The 20,147-nt window shown below is 39.5% G+C and overlaps 1 long non-coding RNA gene across 7 annotated transcripts in view; it reads left to right on the top strand.

Moving 5' to 3' along the window:
• The window catches only part of LOC105488959 (uncharacterized), a 227,902-nt gene that overhangs the window by 196,942 nt on the left and 10,813 nt on the right, over nucleotides 1-20,147 (top strand). For all 7 annotated transcript variants that reach the window (XR_011619597.1, XR_011619600.1, XR_011619596.1 and 4 more), the window contains 3 exons: nucleotides 4,558-4,677; nucleotides 5,668-5,838; nucleotides 13,399-14,138. This is a non-coding gene — a long non-coding RNA (uncharacterized lncRNA). The remainder of the gene's footprint in view (nucleotides 1-4,557; nucleotides 4,678-5,667; nucleotides 5,839-13,398; nucleotides 14,139-20,147) is intronic.

Genomic DNA, 20,147 nt, shown 5'->3' on the forward strand with positions numbered 1-20,147 from the left:
GAGAGAAAATATTTGCAAACTATACAATTGACAAAGGTTTGATGTCCAGAATCTATCAGGAAGTTAAACAATGCAACAAGCAAAACACAAATAACTCCATTAAAAATAGACAAAAAATATGAACAGACAATTCTCAAAAGAAGACATACAAGCGGCCAACAAGCATATGAAAAAAATGCTCAACAACACTAATCATCAGAGAAATGCAAATCAAAACCACAATGAAATATCATCTCGCACGAGTCAGAATGGCTATTATTAAAAAGTCAAAAAACAGATTCTGGTGAGGCTGCAGAGAAAAGGAGCGGCTTACGTGCTGTCAGTGGAAATGTAAATTAGTTCAGCCACTGTGGAAAACTGTTTCGAGATTTCTCAAAGAACTTAAAACTACTATTTGACCCAGCAATACCATTACTGGGCATATATCAAAAAGAAAATAAATTGTTCTACCAAAAGGCACACACTTATACGTTCATCACAGCACTACTAGTAATAGCAAAGACATGGAATCAACCTAGGCACTCATCAATGATTTATTGTACAAAGAAGATGTGGTACATATACACAAATACCACACAGCCATAAAAAAGAATGGAACCATGTCCTTTTAACAACATGGATATAGCTGGAGGTAATTATCCTAAGGAAATTAATGCAGGAACAGAAAAACAAATATTGCATGGTCTTGCTTATAAGTGGGAGCTAAATGTTAGGTACTCATGAACATAAAGATGGCAACAATAGACACTGGGGACTCATAGGAAGGGGAAGGAGGTGAGCGGGCGGTAAGGGTTGAAAAACTAACTGTTGCGTATTATGCTCACTATCCGGGCGATGCGATCTTTAGAAGCCAACCCTCCACATCATGCAATATACCCACATAGCAAACCTGTACATGTACCCCATGAATCTAAAATAAAGGTTAAAATCATTTAAAAATGTACTATGCATGTATATAATTTTCATGTCTATTTTTAAATAACAGAATATCACATAAGTAAGGATCTTACTTCCAACTCTTCTCTTCCTTTTTTTGTGCTATTGTTGGCATTTATTTTACTTTTATAGATGCTATTTACCCACAATATATTGCTGCTGTTTTTTTTCTTTGTTTGTTTAGGCAGTCAATTTCTTTTGGAATGATGAATAATATGAAAATATATTTTTATATTTATTTCCATTTTAAATTACTTTCAGAACTCTTTATTTCTTCATGTAGATCTAGGTTTCCATCTAGTGTCATATTTCTTTTGCTTGAAGAATTTCTTTTAACATTTCACGTAAAGTCAGACTATTGGTAATAAAATCTAATTTTATGTGTCTGAAAAGCCATTATTTTACTTTCATTTTTGAAAAGTATTTTCACCTGGTTACAGGATACTAGGATAGCCATTTTCAATTTTAATATTTTAAAGACACCATTTTCTTCTGACTTGCATAGTGTTTGTCAAGAAATCTGCTGTAATACTTATCTTTATTTTTCAGTAAGTAATAGGTATTTCTTTCTTTTTCCTCTGGCTGCCTTGAAGACTTCCTCTTTATCTTTGTATTAAGTTCGGATTTAATATGTCTAGGTATGTCTGTTTGTGTGGGGTGGGGTGGGGGGCGTGTATGTGTGTTTGGGGAGGGCATATTGATCCAGCTTGAGGTTCTCTAAATTTCTTAAGTCTGTGATTGATATATTTTATTATTTTTGGAGAATCCTTCATTACCTTTTCAAATGTTTTTCCCTGCTGTCTCTCTCTTCTTCTGAGATATTAATTATACATTACAATGTTTGATATTGTTCCACAATTCTAGAATGCACTGTTCTTTTTTCTTCTCTCATTTTTTTTATCCTCTGTGTTCTCAGTGTTAGTAATTTTTCTTGATCTCTTTCCATGTTCACTGATTATTTCCTTGGCTATATCATGCCTGCAAACGAGCCCGTCAAAAGCATTATTCTTTTCTGTTATCATGATTTTATTTTTAGCATTTCCACTTGACTCTTCCTTATAATTTCTATTTTTCTGCTGAAATTCCCCATCTATTCATAAATGGCCTCCACTTTTTCCACTGGAAACTGGGCCAGGAAGGGGATGGAAAGCCTCCATTAAAAGACATGATTCCAGCAGAACTGGCAGATCATATAATTTATGATTATGGATCTGAATTTGAATTTACCTATCAGAAAGGAAAAGTCATTCGGTCACTTTTAGATTTGTTTAAAGAAGCTTTTAGACTCTAGATGGACTGCAGTTTGAATCTGATTCCCAGCCATGCTTCTCAATTGACTCAACTGGTAGTAGGCACTTAGCATGTCCTACATTTTCAAACGATTTTACTCACAGCAGCCCAGCTTGTCCTTGTCTGTGTCTGTAAGTGTAGCCTAGGCCATCTGGTCTTTTTCTCCCAGGTGTGAGAAACTAGATGTTATCTTGCCTACTGTCTTCCTTTACTAATGTTGCTAGTGAAATAATGACTCTGCTTGAACGGAAGTAAAGTACTAATGAGACAATAACAAAGACCAATGCTACCATTTAATGAGCGCTTGCCACATACCAGTGGCAGAAAAGATAAAGAATCAGAGGCACCAAGAATTGAAGTACTATACACAAGGTTGCAGATATAAGAGGCTGATGGGCCGGGTGTGGTGGCTCACACCTGTAATCCCAGCACTTTGGGAAGCCGAGGCAGGTGGATCATCTAAGGTCGGGAGTTCGAGACCAGCCTGACCAACATGGTGAAACCCCGTCTCTACTAAAAATACAAAAATTAGCTGGGCGTGGTGGCGCATGCCTGTCATCCCAGTTACTTGGGAGGCTGAGGCAGGAGAATTGCTAGAACCCAGGAGGCAGAGGTTCCACCAGTGAGCCGAGATTGCACCATTGCACTCCAGCCTGGGCAACAAGAGCGAAACTCCATCTCAAAAAAAAACAAACAAAAAAAAGAGGCTGATGTAGAATTCCAGCCCAGTATCTTAACTATTCCTCAAGTACATTGGTATCTTGGTATCTGCCCAATACCATTAAAAAAAACTGCTCTATAGAGCGATGACTCTCAAATAGAACATCTCAGGTTAATAACAATTTTCTGTGGAGGAACTGACCTTGAAGATGATAGTAAGGGTCTTAAAGAAGAAAGTTTCATTTCCTCTGAGAAGCCCTGTCATTCCTAGATTGTAGAAATCTCTTTCTCCCCAGTGTTGAAAGCCTGCTCAGATGTCACCCTTAGAAACAACAGCAACTGTGACAGTAAAAGGCAGACAATGGAAGGTATAACCAAAATCCTGAGTCCCTACCTCCCACTTCAGGGTTGACGAGCTACACTGAGATGTGTGGCCTGGGTTTGGGACCCAGCTGCTAAAAGCATTTCTTTGGTTTCTCCTAAGTGGGCTTTCTAAGAAACCCTGTGATTGTGAATGCTTTAGACAGGCACAGCTGTGGGGAAACAGGGGAACATCTTCTTGTATTTCTATAAAGAAAACAAGTTGACCATATATTTGGATCTATCCAAGGATGCTGAAAGTGCTGCTTTTTAAATGTTTTAAAATTTTTGAGGGAGGATAAAAGCATTCAGATAGTGGTAGCCAGATTTTGTCCAATTTCATAGACATTTAATCTTTCCTGTCCTTCTTGTGGGAGCATGTCAATATAATTTTTATTATTATAAAAAATGATAATGTCACACATAGTGCAGTTTTTTGTATTCTGTAAAGCATTTTACATATACTATTTCATTTTATCTGAAGAAAACATTAAGGCAGATGGAGACATTGAAGCATGTTCTAGCAAAGAGACTTGCACTAGAGAACAAAGTAAGGAAGCATCAGAGCTGAGTCTGGGTCTCTACCCTTAATGATGACATGACTTGTTAACACAACTTGTCTTCTGGGTACCTTTGTCCAGACTCCTAGTCTTTATCCTGGAGATAAATCAGTGGGATAATTCCATTCTTGTTCCCTTTCCATGTAGCCCCCCATAACTTGGAGAATCCCATCCAATTAATAGTTTCATTAGCAATGCCTGTTTCTACACATCCTTATTAACTCTATCACCAATTGTTTGAAAAATTTGCTATCTTATTACAGGTGGAAAATGGTATCTCATGGTCATTTTAGTTAATCTTCTTATCCCTGCTAGAAGTTGAGTACCTTCTCATAGATTTATGGACGATTTATATTTCTTTTTTCATGAATTGCCTCTTTATCCTCTGCCTAATATATGTTTATAAATCTTCATATTTGTAATATTTTCAAACAAATTTAAAAGTATTTCTCTTATAAACTACATACATACTTTTTTTCCTTTTACATCTGAACATCTTTGTTTTTTGATGGAAGTTCAAGTCACTGACTTTTGTTATGATTACATGTGTATTTGATTTTATTTCTGTCATCTTGCTTTATTTTCTATTTGCTGTGAAATTTTTTCTCATTCACTGGATTGACTGAATTGTCTTTGTCCCCTTTTCAGTTTTGTGCTTGTATTGTGCTGTGTCTTACAAAAGCATCTTGGAATCTCTACATCCTATTTCTAGTTAGCTCATGTTTAGTTATGTAATTTTTTTTTTTTTTAGACGGAGTCTCACTGTCACCCAAGCTAGAATGCAGTGGAGTGACCTTGGCTCACTGCAACCTCTGCCTCCTGAGTTCAAGCAATTCTCCTGCCTCACCCTCTCAAGTAGCTGGGATTACAGGTATGCATCACCATGCCTGGCTAATTTTTGCATTTTCAGTAGAAATGGAGTTTTACCATGTTGGCCAGGCTGATCTTGAACTCCTGAGCTCAGGTGATCTGCCTGCCTTGGCCTCCCAAAATGCTGGGATTACAAATCTGAGCCACTGCACCCAACCAGCCATGTATTTTTAATGTATATAAACATATTTTCCTATTATTGAAGATAAATCAATATTTATAACCCATACCCTTCAAACAGGTGTTTGGCATACTTTCATTCCTTCCTTTCCCTCTAGAATTATTTTAATTATTTTGAATTCCAGATTTTAATTTTTTCTCTATTTATTATTTATGTCTTTCCAAATGTGTTGGGATTATTGCTTGCACACTCATTTTTAGAAATTCAAGCATGTGGTGATTAACACAAGCAGCTAACGTGGGTTTTCCTCAGCAGAAGTAAAGTATTATCTCTGCAGTAGGCTCTGCTCTCACTGGGAACGTTCTCTCCAGTGAACACAGAATGACAGAATCTAAGCTTTTCTAAGGATGAGGGCCAAGAGCACGGCACCTCCTTTCATGGTTGCCAAACTTAGGAGACAATGTGTTTCAACACTTTGCACTTCAAGAAGGAGCTACCTTTTTATTTTGTACTTAAATTTATAGTCATGCTTTACTTTTCTCTCCTGTCAAAATGCTCACTTTTTATCCTTAGAACAAAGTCTCTGATTTGTTTAGAGGCCAGTTTCATGGTTTTAACCTGAACAAAAAACCATGGCCAATTGCTCAATATGGGCAGACAGATAAATGAGTGTAGAGATCAACAGCCATGCTTATTCACCTGCTCTTTAATAAATTATTTCAGAGATCACCACTTGACTCAGCCCTTGCTGAGTTTCCGTGAAGAAGAATTGCATTGCACCCTACTCGTGGTGCAATTTCGACTTGTCAGCTCATGCTTTGATTTTTTCTTTTTTCAAATCAATCAGTCGTTTCTTCTTGTGTCTTCCAGAGATCGCCAAAATTTCTGATTCAGAAATGGCACCTTTCTTCATTTACCACCTTTAACTGGAGTTACTGACATTTCACACACAAGGAACCTGAGGCTTAGAGAAGGCAACCTTGAGAAGCAGGAGATATCATACAGGGATAACGTGTCTTATCATGTTACAGCATTGATAAGGTGAGGAAGTTGAAAACCATTATTGGGAGCCAGCTCTACCTTTGCCATCATTGTACAAATAAGAAATCACAGTTTAAAGCACCAAATAATACTGTCTTCTCAGTTTCTTTCTTTAAGAAGCTGTTATTTACCTGGTCTGTTCCACTGTGAGATGTGCCATGACCCATTGAGAACACATTGTCTTTGGGCAACTAGGGAAACATATAAGTAGCCGGGGCACATAGAAGTATATGAGGAACTCCTCCTCACCCCATCACCTTTTTGTTAATTTATTTAACCAATATGTCTTGATTGCCTACTACTTACCATTTACTGTTAATATTTAGTTCACTGTGGTAAATAACACAGGAAAGCTGTCTTTTCTCATGGAGCCTGTAGTCACCACTGTGACCTCACATTGATGATTAGCTCTTGGCTTCTGCTTTTGCCTCTTTACCTCAATTCTACTAAGTAAAAAAATCTTACTGATCAGTACAGTAAAGAAATTGCATGAATCTGACTTGGAAACTGTCTCTAGTAGTGTATTGTGAAAGCAAAATAGGATTTTATTAACATTTAAGTATGGCCAACTGGGTCACACATTTTTTTAAACGACTTTTGTCTTAGGTCTTTTTTGGAAAAACACTGGAGAGAAGAATGTGAGTCCAAAATTTGTATTGATTCAGTGAAAGCTTCTGAACAGTCTTTTTCATGTTGAACAGTCTATGGCCATCTTAATGAAATGGGGGCACATAAGATACTCAGTAAAAGTGAGAAACTAAGTGGGATTCAAAGAAGGACCAAATCTTGAGACAACATGTGGCTTTGAGGATATTCAGCTCGCATATTTAGGCCTCGTTCTCCTTGCCCTGCCCCTCCCCAAGGAAGATGGCACTAAATGATGTCTAAGGCCTTCTATCAGTAATCTGTAATAGAAATATAATACAACAAACTGTTTTCAACTTTTATATTTTCACCACATAGGACTTTCCTTGAGGTTAGTAGAAGTTCTAAGGAGGAAGCACAAAAGAGAGATATGACAATTGAACCTACAAAGCAATAGTCTGTTAAATCCAAAAGATTACTGTTGTGTATTATGTCTTAAATTCTCCAATAAGGTATCAGAATGAGCTACTTTCTGAGGAAGGGCTCATGTTTTAATAACCAGACAGGAGCCTTCCCTTGTTGCCTGTGAAGTCTCAATGACAGTAGAAATCGCTTTGGGGAGAAAAATCAAAGCAAGAGGATTAAGTTTCTTTTTATAAGATGGTGTGTGGCAGGGTGTGGTGGCTCACGCCTGTAATACCAGCACTTTGGAAGGCTGAGATGGGCAAATCCCCTGAGGTCAGGAGTTTGAGACTATCCTGAGGAACACAACAAATCCCTGTCTTTACTAAAAATACAAAAATTGGCCGGGCGTGGTGGCGGGCGCCTGTAATCCCAGCTACTTAGGAGTCTGAGGCAGAAGAATTGCTTGAACCTGGGAGGCAGAGGTTGCGGTGAGTGGAGATCTCACCACTGCACTCCAGTCTGGGCAACAAGAGTGAGACTCTGTCTCAAAAAAACAAAAAAACAAAAAAAAAAAAAAAAAGAAGAAGAAAAAGAAAGGAAGAAAAGAAAAGAAAAAGAGATGGCGTGAGATGGAGATACAATTTTTGGGTTTTGGATTTTTTTAATCCTTCCATGTCCCTTCACAGAAAAGAGCTGGAGAAAGCAAGCTTTGGGACTTGAAAATGGTAGGATTTACTTTTTGCTGCAATTCACACCTTTCCCAAATAAATTCCTTAGAAACTCCAGTAACTGGTAAACGATGTTTTCTTGAATTGGTCTCCTCAAATTGCCACTAGGAGAGAGTGAGATACTGCTATACATCTTGCCAGCAGCCTACTGTCGATACTCTATTTAAAAGGGTCCCTTTAGACTATAAATGAAAGGTGTCCATGAAGAGTTGCTCCAAGGCTCTGAAGATATCTTTCTTCTCCTTCCATTTCTTTTTGCCCTTGTGTCACCTCCTGCACCTCCCTTCCAGAAACCCACTCATATACATATTGGACACACACATACTCTCTCTCTCTCTCTCTCTCACACACACACACAAATATTTAAATGGAGCCTGAAAAACATATTTGCTAAGAGCATAAGCTCAGGAGTCAGGTTGCCTGTATTCTCCATTTAACAGCTGTGTGATCTTGGACAAGTCATGTAACCTCTCTGTGCCTCGGTTTCCTCTACACCATAGGGTTGTTATAAGGATTAAATGGGCTCATCCATGTGCAGTATTTAGCACAAGGCTTGTTGCATGTAAGTGCTCAATAAATGTTAGGCATTATGCTCATGATGAACTTTCATTGTGTTTTCATTCTTATGGTGTCCTGGGGAATGGACACCTTTGCAGGGACAGGTTTTCAAATGAGATGCCCTCAAAGATGAGCCCAAATTGAGCTAGGTTTCCATGTGTGGGTGTAGGATAGGTAAAGTGCTATGTGGTTTGCCATCAGTTCTCACATGAGTTCAAGTCCTGATAGCAACTTGGGAACTGGGTGGTAATAACCTCTGGGTGCCCTTTCAAAGGAACAAAATTAAATGTCACTTGCCAGGTGCTGAAACTTACTCTGAGGACAGTAAGTTAAGGGAATTACCTGTGTTAAGCAAAACTGAATAAATGATCTGCTGTGGTCAAAACCACTTTGGCAAAGCCCTACAGTGCTCCTTCTATACACATGTGTGCATATGTTTCTGCATGTGTTTCCCTTGTCATCACTTTGGGATGGAGGGAGAGAGGGTGGGTGGGTGGGGACTTTGGATGTGATACAGACAAATACAAGCAGTGGGAGACTTAACAATTTCTGTCCACATGAACTCCCACTGTTTCCTTTTTTTTTTTTTTTTTTTCTCAATTGTGATAGGCTCTGGTTTCCTGTAAGTTTAGTTTTGAATTTCAACCTTAAGTTAACTTTGATTGCAAGATCGGTATGATGCCCTTATACAAGAGCTGTGGTCACATGCATAGGGCTGCAAGGGACACCCGCCTGGTTGGGAATGATCTGCCCTCCATTTCCCAAACTTGGTGTCCATCAGGTGAAACTAAGTCATAGTCCTTTAAACCTCTCTCTTCCAGTTAAAAAGTTATCTACAAGGACGGCAAGTGAGAAATTCTTAGATGCCATGCATCTTGCTTTTGTGGATAATAGATCCCAAATTTTCCATGCTGCTAAGAAGGGACAGAAGTTGTCATGTGCGTGAGAAAACCTGTGTGTCTTGTATGGTTTGGGGAATAACAAGAACAAAAATATTTTTCCTCTCTTTCCATTTAATGTAATAAATGGTTCAAGATCACACGCATATAGCTTACTGCACAAACTTCCTGCACACAAACACACAGGTTCTTAAAATGAGCAAATTTTATAACAAAGAAAAAAATCGAGAAAACAAGAAAAATCCTCCACCACACATACTACATAAAGCTTTGTGTAAATGCCAAAGAAGCTACCAAAAACTGGTAGTTGGAAGCTATAGTGAATTTAACAAAACTTTCTGTACTATTTTAGGTTCCAACCTTTCATTAATAGAAGATCTTTTTCATTTTTATGAAGTCTGATGCCTGAAGTGGAGAAAGGAGACAGAGGTGTCAATGAACTCCCTGTGATAATGCTTGGTGAAGTGATTGGGTGGACATGTGTGGAGGTTTTTGTTTGTTTATTTGTTTGTTTGTTTTTGCTTATATTTTGAACTTCTACCAGCCAGCATTCATTCATTCATTTATTTACTTACTCATTCACTCACTCATGCATTCAGACTTGTGGTTCATAGTGTCAGCTAAAAGTTAAAGTCACAGCCATTGGCCAGAAAAAAGAGAGCTCTGATACTGGCTAAGAGATCAACTGTGACTCCCAATGAGAGGAGTTCCTCTACAGGTCTCTAAACACTGTCCTCTGGGAAACATTGGATGTAGGGAATACCTGTGCACTCAGGGACATCAATTTATAGGCAGGAAACTTTGCTTATGAGACTTAGGAGTTTCTGCAAGTTATAGATTGATGGTAAGGACTTTGGCTGCTGCTGGGAGAGGAGAAAGGCAATGAGAGTCCAGAAGATGACTGGGAAATCAACTGTTTATGCCTTTTAAATCTACTGGAAAATCCAAGTGTCCCTTTCAAGGGACTTACTTCAAGACATCCCTTACAAGGCAACTTCTCCCATGAGCCCTGCATTATGAAAGTATGTAAGTCCCATTTGCAGGAAATCTTACACCCAGAAACACACTCTCATTGATCTCCATCTTTGAAATATAGGTTCACACACAACGTGTGCCTCAAAGACATAAAAGATGTGGCAACCCCCACGGCCAAGGTTAAGGTCACTATCCTCTAAAAGAAGTTAGTTTAGAGATTAGTCACACATCATGCAGGATAACCTTTGCCATTCCCTGCCCACCTTCTTTATGGTTAATTTCACAACAATCTCTTTCCTTTTCAAACGTTTTGAGAAAAAAAATCCTCTGGCTAATTTACATGTATGATTATATCAGCCTTTACAAAAGTTCTAAAATGTGTCTGAAGCTTATAGATGGACATTTGCTTTATTAAATGATCAGCTGTAATACCTAAGACCCTTGTTTACTCCTGATTATATCTCTAAATGCAAGGACAAGAATATGGAACCTTCAACTTTTAACTGGTTCATGTCACATTTTAGGTTCCAGAAATGAGATGGCCCCAGATCTGCATATCTCCTCTAAGAGTGTTTTAATAATTGAACTGGAGAAATTATAAGCCTTAAAATGTTGACTATTTTTTCTAAAATGTGTGAGCAAAATTCATGGAGTTGAACTGGATAACAAATGGCAAATATTGGACTATATGTTGAGCCATGCACACATGAGAACTGACAATTGTTAGCCTTGTCTGTGGGATATCATCATTGCAATTTGGAAATCACTTTTTCAATGTGAGGGCAAAAAAATAAATAAATTAAAAACTAATATGTCAATGCATGTCTTTTAAAATATACATTTCTATCTTTTATAAAACTATATCATTAAGCTATTCATTATCACTATACAATTTTATAACACTATATTATGAAGCTATTATAATCACTATGTAATTCAGATTGGCCAGAAATATAAAATGAAGAAAATGCAGGTTTTTTTCCTTCTTAGTATCTTCCCTTTCTCTCTTAGTATCCCTTTGGGTACTTTTTCTCTTTTTAAACAGAGAACTCCATTTGGACTGGTGTTTTTCCAAATTAATCAACAAATATAAATAATAAATGTTCATCAGAAACTGTATGTACTAACCAGCTGTAACATTGCTGTAAAGAAATACCTGAGACTGGGTAATTTATAAAGAAAAGAGGTTTAGTTTGCTCATGGTTGTGCAGGCTGTATAGGAAGCAGAAGCTGCCAAACCTCAACACTTGCATTCTGTGCACCTGCAGGCTTAATGCTACATGGAAACCACCAAGGCTTACAGTTTGCACACTTGAGTGGTACTTGGGTCCCTCTGAGCCACAGCTGGAGCTGGAGCAGCTGGGATGCAGGGAGCAGTGTTCTGAGACTGTGTAGGGCAGCAGGGGATGGGGAGTCTTGGCCATGACCCAGGAAATCATTCTGTCTTCCTAGGCCTTTGGGCCTATGATGGGAGGGGCTGCCACAAAGTTCTCTGAAACGCCTTCAAGGCCTTTTCCCCATTGTCTTGGCTATCAGCACTTGCCTTCCTTTTAGTTATGCAAATTTCTGCAGGTGGCTTGAATTGCTCCCCTGAAAATGAACTTTTCTTTGCTGCCACATAGCCAGGCTGCAAAATTTTCAAATTTTTATGCTCTCCTTCCCCTTCAAATATAGCTTCCAGTTTTACCTCATTTATTTGCTCATGCATATCAGCTCTTACAAGCAGCCAGGTTAAATCTTGAACACTTTGCTGCTTAGAAATTTCTTCCCCCAGATACCCTAAATCATCACTCTCAATTTCAAAGTTCCACAGATCCTTAGGTCAGGAGCACAATGCCATCATATTCTTTGCTAATGCATAACAAAAGTAACTTTTGCTCCAGTTCCCAGTAAATTCCTTGACTCCATCTGAGACCTCATCAGCCTGGTCATTTCTGTCCATATCACTATCAGCATTTAGGTCACAACAATTTAACAAGTCTCTAGGAAATTCAAAGCATTCCCTCATCTTCCTGTCTTTTTCTGAGCCCTCCATACTCTTCCAACTTCTGCCCATTATTCAGTTCCAAAGCTGCTTCCACATTTTCAGGTATCTTTATAGCAATGTCCCACTCCTTGGTATCAATTTTCTGTATTTTTCAGTTTTCACATTGCTATAAAGAAATACCTGCGACTGGGTAACTTATAAAGAAAAAAGGTTTAATTGGCTCATGGTTCCACAGGCTATACAGGAAACATGATGCTGGCATCCACTCAGCTTCTGGGGAGGCCTCAGGAAACTTACAACCATGACAGAAGGCAAAGGGGAAACAGGCTTGTCTTACATGGCCAAAGCAGGAGGAAGTTGTGGGTAGGTGCCACACACTTTTAAACAACCAGATCTCATGAGAACTCTATCATGAGAACCACACCAAAGGGATGGTGCTAAACCATTCATGAAGGATCCATCCCCGTGATCCAATTATCTCCCACCAGGTCCTACTTGCAACATTGGAGATTATGATTTGACATGAGATTTGGGTGGGCACACAGATGCAAACCATATCACCATATAGACACGAAGCATACCACACCCTTCTAAACCTATGATTAGATCTTCCTACCCTGCCAGATGGGATGTGCCCTTCACTGTGAAAGTATCTAAGTCCCATTTGATGGGAGTCTTACTTTCTCTGTGTTCCTTAGCACTTAGCACATATCTTACAACATTGATTTATACTAGATTGTATTTATACATAATTTTCTGATACATACCATTGTATCTCAATTTTCATATTGTCTTCTGTCACATCCTGGTCCCCCTATTTGGTGCATGAGTGTTTCCATTAGTTGTATAGTGAGTGCATTTCAAACTTCATCAAAGAATACTACCATCACAGTTTCAAATTTTTAAAAATTAGGTTTTCATTGATATTATTGTCCAGCGAATTTATTTACTAAGGCTGCCATAACAAAATACCACAGACTGGATGGCTTAAATAGAAATGTATTTTCTCACGGATCTGGAGGCTAGAAGTCCAAGATCAAGGTGTCAGCAGGGTTGGTTTCTCCCAAGGCCTCTGGAGAGGCTTGCAAATGGCTGCCTTCTCACTCTCTCCACATGGCCTTTCCTCTGGAGTTTGCACTCCTAGTGTCTCTCTCTTCTTAAAAGGACATCACTCCTATTGGATTTGGACCCTGCCCTTATGATCTTACTTAACCTTAAGTACCTCCTTAAAAGCCCTATCTCCAATTACAGTCACATTAGGGTTTAGAGCTTTCATATATGAATTTGGTACCAAGTGGGCATAATTTATTCCACAACACCTGGTGTGGTAGGTAGGATATTTATATGTCCCCTAAATTTCCTTCCCCCGATGAGTATTCTTCCCCCTTTAAAGATGATTTTTTTTTTTTTTTTTTTTTGACAGAGTCTCCCTCTCTCGTCCAGGATGGAGTGCAGTGGTGCAATCACAGCTCACCGCAAGCTCTGCCTCCCAGGTTCATGATATTCTCCTACCTCAGTCTCCTGAGTAGCTGGGACTACAGACACCCACCACCACGCCTGGCTAATTTTTTTGTATTTTTGGTAGAGACAGGGTTTCACCATGTTAGCCAGGATGGTCTCAATCTCCTCACCTCATGATCCACCCACCTTGACCTCCCAGAGTGCTGGGATTACAGGCGTGAGCCACCGTGACTGGTCTTAAGATGATGGATTTTATACTCCTGTGACTCCGTTACACTATATGACAGACTATACCTCCAGAGAGTGAGATTATCCAGGTGGGCCAAGCCTAACTCTCAAACTCTTTAAAAGCAGAGAGTTTTCTCTGGCCAGTAGCAGACGGAAAAATCAAAGAGACTTTATTTGATAGAAATATGATGTAAAGGAGGTTCTCTGTTGCTGAAAAAAGGGGTGCCACGAGTGCCAGAGAGTGGCCTCTAGGAGCTGACACCTACCCCGGCAGAGCTGTCAAGACAATATCTACCTCAGTCCTACAGTTGCAAAGAAATAAATTCTACCTACAACCTGAATGAACCTGGAAGTGGATTCTTCCCCAGAGACTCTAGAAGAGAACTCAGTCCAGTTGACACCTTGATTTCAGCTTTGTGATGCCTTGAGCAGAGAATCCAATCATATCATGCAGGAATTTTGACCAACAGAATGGTGAGATAATACGTGGGTGTTATTTTAAACTGCTAACCGCATGGAAATATGTTACATAGAAATAGAATACTTATACCTGGGTATTAACAGGTTATCTGGGCCAACCGTAGAACCATGGAAACAAGTCATCAGAGCTAACTCTTCCTCTTCTACTAACATAAAACAAAAGAAAATCCACATGTCCTCTCCTTGCTCCATTAGGGAGAAAATACAATTTTATTCTCCTGTCAGACTTCAAAGACTTGTTTGAGAGGGATCCCTGACTAAAATTTTGATCCACAATATGCTTAAGAAAATACTGTAATTTATAAGTTTCTGTGAGTTTTGTGTGTGTGTGTGTGTGTGTGTGTGTAATACTGAAGTTGGAGGCTTTTGGATTTAGCAAAGGCCTGTCTGAGGTTTTTCAAATGCAGAACTGTTTGGGTGGGGACTAGGGAGACAGAGAGCAAAGCATAATAAATGAGGAAGATTTGGGAATGCAAGGGTTGGGAAGATCAGGACTGACAGATGTAGATTGAGGACAATGAGAGGTAAGTTACATGGCAAGTTCTCAGACAGACCATGGGAAAGTCCTAGCAGGGAAATGTCTTTGGAGAAAATTTAAATTAAAGGACAATTGAATGAATATATATTAATTTGTTCTCTTGAGTGAACTCTGCTGTTCTCTCCCTCTTTGACCCCAAAACTTCAGTCAAAGGCTATGAGACCTTTATGTGAGAGGGGAATGAAGGGCAAGTCTAATAAAGAGAACTGTAACGTTTCCTAACTCAGAACTCTACTGATATCAACATGGTGGCAGCAGCATCTCACAGAGACAGGATAAAATCTCAGAGCTGAAGTCAGTGAAACCAGCAGAGGTTCAGGTACAAGCCAAGGACTGCAGACAGGACCCCATGATAAGAGAGAAGCAGCCTGCAATGGCTGTGATGGAGAATGCCTCAACAGAAATACAAATCCCTAGGACAAGGTTTCTGAACCTTGGCACTATTGACATCTGGGGCCCAATAATTCTTGGTTGTGAGGTGCCATCCTGAACATCATAGGATGCTAACAGCATCCCAGGTCTCTACCTCTAGCACCACTCTTCTCCCCACTTGTAACAATCAAGCATGTTTTACACTTTTGCAAATATTCTCTATGGGAAAAATCACCTGGGTTAATAACCATTGTCCTGCACCAGTCCTTTCAGAGATACTGGGAGAAGCTCTGGACATCTGCATGGAATGTTGACTTAAAGCCATAGGACTGAAGAACTCCAGGGTGAAGACAACTGAGTTTCCATAATATAAGCAGAAATGCAGAGTCAGAAATAATTTGGGAGCTGGGGTGGTTGTGCCTTTATGTTTAGATGTTTATGTTTAAAAGGAGCACTCGCTGGTCTCTAAAACACTTTTTTTTCTCCAGGAAATAAAGTTCTGAGGTTCTGTCACAATTAGCAGGCCACACCGTTTGCCCAATTCCAATATAGTTTTCCTTTTTTAAAAAAATCCTAAGTATTTAATTGAAATGACCAAAATGAAGACCCAAAATGAGTTTCTTCAATTTTGGTTTCCAACAGAGAAAAACTGTGATTTGGTTCAAGCCACTTGTGAGTCGTCTGCCTGCCACGGGTGCTGCATTTATAGCACCCTTGATTAGATGTGACATTTTCTCACTCCGAGTATTTTGCCCGTATTTGAAGAGACCCACACAAGGGACCTTATTAAAATCTGCAGAAGCCTGTGAATACGTGAGGATGCACTTATGTGAGGGGGAGGGAGAGAATGGATTTTTATCTTCTGGGAATCTGGTGGTTTTATTTTATAGGAGCTTACAAAGGAATGAGCAAGAGGAAAGAAGATTCTGGTCTCACTTAAAATGGACTGCAGTAACTTCTCTGCTTGATTCAAAGAAGCCAAGTTAAGCAGAGTTGAAATTGTTTTCATGGCTCACTAAAGTGAGAACTGCTTCTTCTGTTAAACTCTAGATTCTTCTGCTAATTATAGCAAAGAGATGTGGATGGCACAGAGCAACATATCACAATGACGCCGTGTTTGCTAGGAGGCACACATTCAAATCTGTTCCTGCTCACAAAAGTTGTGACTTCCACTCCTCCCAGTCCTATTTGTTCCTGATTTGGTTTTCTATTAAGCAAGTTGGGCCCCAGGAAGATAGAATGGAGATAAGGTTCCAATACAAAGCTATTAAAGAATGTGAAGTAGGGCTGGGCACAGTGGCTCACACTTGTAATCCCAGCACTTTGGGAGGCTGAGGTGGGCGAGATCACCTGATGCCAAGAGTTTGAGACCAGCCTGGGCAATATGGTGAAACCCTGTCCCTATTAAAAATACAAAAAAGTAGCCGGGCACAGTGGTGCTTGCCTGTAATCCCAGCTACTTGGGAGGCTGAGGTGGGAGAATCACTTGAACCCCAGAGGTGGAGGTTTTAGTGAGCCAAGACCATGCCATTGCACTCTAGCCTGGGTGACAAGGGTGAAACTAGAAAGAAAGAGAGAAGAGAAGAGAAGAGAAAAAAAAGAAAAGAAAAGAAAAAAGAGAAAAGAAAATAAAATAAAAAGAAAGAAAGAATGTGCAGTAGGCAAAATTTGTCTTCAATCTCCCTTTTATGTCCCCTTTTCTGTCTCGGGCTGGTCCTCTCCTCCCATACTTGTTCTAGTCCCTCTATAACTAATGTTATAGATTTATCATTTTAAGTGAAGCAGCCCCTTCACAGCTCATTTGAAAACCACGTGACTCTTCTTCTACCCTGACCCAAACACACACAAACCTCATATGATTGGATCAGGTGCAGGAACATGAATGAAGACAGCAGTTATGACAGGAGAGAAAAGATGAGGATGAGCCGGATTCAGCAGAAATATCTCAGGAACTTACTTATAACAAGTGGTAAAGTATTTTGTTCCTTTTTTAGTCATTATAAATAGGATTGCTTTCCTGGCTTCCTTTTTAAGTAGTAGATGTGTAGACAGAAAGACAAAATAGAGAGCCCCAAAATAAATCTACATATCCCATGTTGAACTGATCTTTGACAAGTGTGCCAAGACCACAAAATGAGGAAAGGGCAGCCTTTTTGATGAATGGTATTGGCAAAACTGAATGTTCACAGGCAGAAAAAACGGAAATGGACCCTTCTCTCACGCCATATACAGAAATCAACTCAAAACAGATTAAAGACTTAAATGTAAGACCTGAAACTGTAAAACTCTAGAAAAATAGGGGAAAAGCTTTTTGGCATTGGATATCACACCAAAAGCACAGGCAACACAAGCAAAAAAGACAAGAGGACTTATATCTGACTAAAAGGTTTCTGAACAGCAAAGGAAACAACAGGGTAAAAAGACATGGAGAAAATATTTTTCAAACCATATATCTGATTAGAAATTAATATCCAAAATATAAGAAACTCATGTAGCTCAATAGAAAGCAATAGAAATAGCTCAATAGAAAAACAAATAAACAAAAAAACCCAAATCCCAAATAACTCAATTTAAAAATGAGTAAAGGACCTGAATAAACATTTCTCAAAAGAAGACATTCAAATGGTCACTAGATGTACAAAAAGATACTTCAATAATCATCAGACAAACGTGAACTACACAATGAGATATCACTTCACCTGTTAGAATGGCCATTATCAGATACATGGAAGATAGTAAGTGTTGGGGAGGATGTGAAGAACAGAGAACCCTAGTATACTATCGATGGGAATGTAAATTGCTATAGTCATTATGGAAAATAGTATATAAGTTCCACCAAAAAAAAAAATAGAACTACCTTATAATCTAGCAATCCCACTTGTGGGTATATATGCAAAGGAAATCACATCACTATTCCAAAGAAATGAGTGCATCCCCATGTTCATTTCAGCATTATTCACAATAGACAAGCTATGGAATCAATCTAAGTGTTCATGACAGATATATATATTATATATATAAAATATATATTATATATTCATATATAGATAGATATACACACACAGATACACAGATATATTTACAGAAATACATATATAACATATATATATATAAAATGGATTATATATATTTACATATTGGACTGTGTGTGTGTGTGTGTGTGTGTGTAATGGAATATATTATCCAGCCTTAAAAAAAAAAAGAAATCCTGCCATTTAGGACAACATGGTGAATGTGTAGAACAGTATGCTAAGTGAAATAAGCCAGTCACAGAAAATCAAATACTGCATTATCTTACTTACATAATCTAAAAATCTCAAACTCCATGGTGTTTACCAGGGGCAAAGAGGAGGGGACATGGGAAGACGATGGTCGTATTAGCCCATTTTTAACACTGCTAATAAAAACATACCCGAGACTGGGAAGAAAAAGAGATTTAATTAGACTTAACAGTTCCACATGGCTAGGGAGGCCTCCAAATCAAGGCAGGAGGTGAAAGGCACTTCTTACATGGCAGTGGCAAGAGAAAAATACAAAGGATGCAAAAATGAACACCTTTGATAAAACCATCAGATCTCTTGAGACTTATTCACTACCACAAGAACAGTATGGGGGAAACCACCTCCATGATGCAAATTATCTCCCACCGGGTCCCTCCCACAACACATCAAAATTATGGAAGTACAATTCCACATGAGATCTGGGTAGGGACACCGAGTCAAACCATATTATTCTGCTCCAACCCCTCCAAATCTCATTACCTCAGATTTCAAAACCAATCGTGCCTTTTCAACAGTCCCCCAAAGTTTTAACTCATTTCAGCATTAACCCAAATGTCCATAATCCAAAGTCTCATCTGAAACAAGGAAGTCCCTTCCACTTATGAGCCCAAAAAATCAAAAGCAAGCTAGTTACTTCCTAGATACAATAGGAGTACAGGTATTGGGTAAATATAGCCATTCCAAAGGGGAGAAATTGGCCAAAACAAAGAGGGTTACAGGGCCCATGCAAGTCCAAACTCCCGTGGGACAGTCAAATTTTAAAGCTTCAAAGTAGGCTGGGCACGTTGGTTCTTGCCTGTAATCCCAGCACTTTGGAAGTCCGAGGTGGGCAGATCACGAGGTCAGGAGCTCGACACCAGCCTGGCCAACATGGTGAAACCCCATCTCTACTAAAGATACAAAAAAATTAGCTGAGCATGGTGTTGTGCATCTGTAATCCTGGCTATCAGGAGACTGAGGCAGGAGAATTGCTCGAAATAGTGAGCTGAGATTGCGTCATTGCACTCCAGCCTGGGCAACAGGGTGAGACTTCATCTGAAAAACAAAGTTCCAAAATGATCTCTTTCGACTCCAGGTCTCACATCCAGGTCACACTGATGCAAGAAGTGAGTTCCCGTGGTCTTGAGCAGCTCTGCCTCTGTGGCTTTGCAGAGTATAGCCCCCCTCCTGGCTACTTTCACAGGTTGGTGTTGACTGTGGCTTTTCCAGGCTCAAGGTGCAAGCTGTTGGTGGATCTACCATACTGGGGTCTGGAGAACAGTGACTCTCTTTTCACAGTTCCATTAGGCAGTGCCCCAGTAGCAATTCTGTGTGGGGGCTTCAACCCCACATTTCCCTTCTGCACTGCCCTAGCAGAGGTTCTCCATGAGGGCCCTGCTCCTGCAGCAAACTTTTGCCTGGACATCCAGACATTTCCATACATTTTCAGAAATGTAGGCAGAGGTTTCCAAACCTCAATTCTTGACTTCTGTGCACCCACAAGCTCAACACTATGTGGAAGCTGCCAAGGCTTGGGGCTTGAAGCACCCTCTGAAGCAACATCCTGAGCTGTACCTTGGCCCCTTTTAGTCACAGCTAGGATGCAGGGCATCAAGTCCCTAGACTGCACACAGCACGCGTACCCTGGGCTCGGTCCACAAAACCATTTTCTCCTAGGCTTCCAAGCCTTTAATGGGAGAGGCTGCCATGAAGACCTCTGACATGCCCTGGAGACATTTTCCCCATTGTCTTGGGGTTGACATTCAGCTCCTCATTACATATGTAAATTTCTGCAGCTGGCTTGAATTTCTCTTCAGAAAGTGTGGTTTTCTT

This window comes from Macaca nemestrina, chromosome 2 (assembly GCF_043159975.1).
Source record: "Macaca nemestrina isolate mMacNem1 chromosome 2, mMacNem.hap1, whole genome shotgun sequence".
Lineage (NCBI taxonomy): Eukaryota > Metazoa > Chordata > Mammalia > Primates > Cercopithecidae > Macaca > Macaca nemestrina.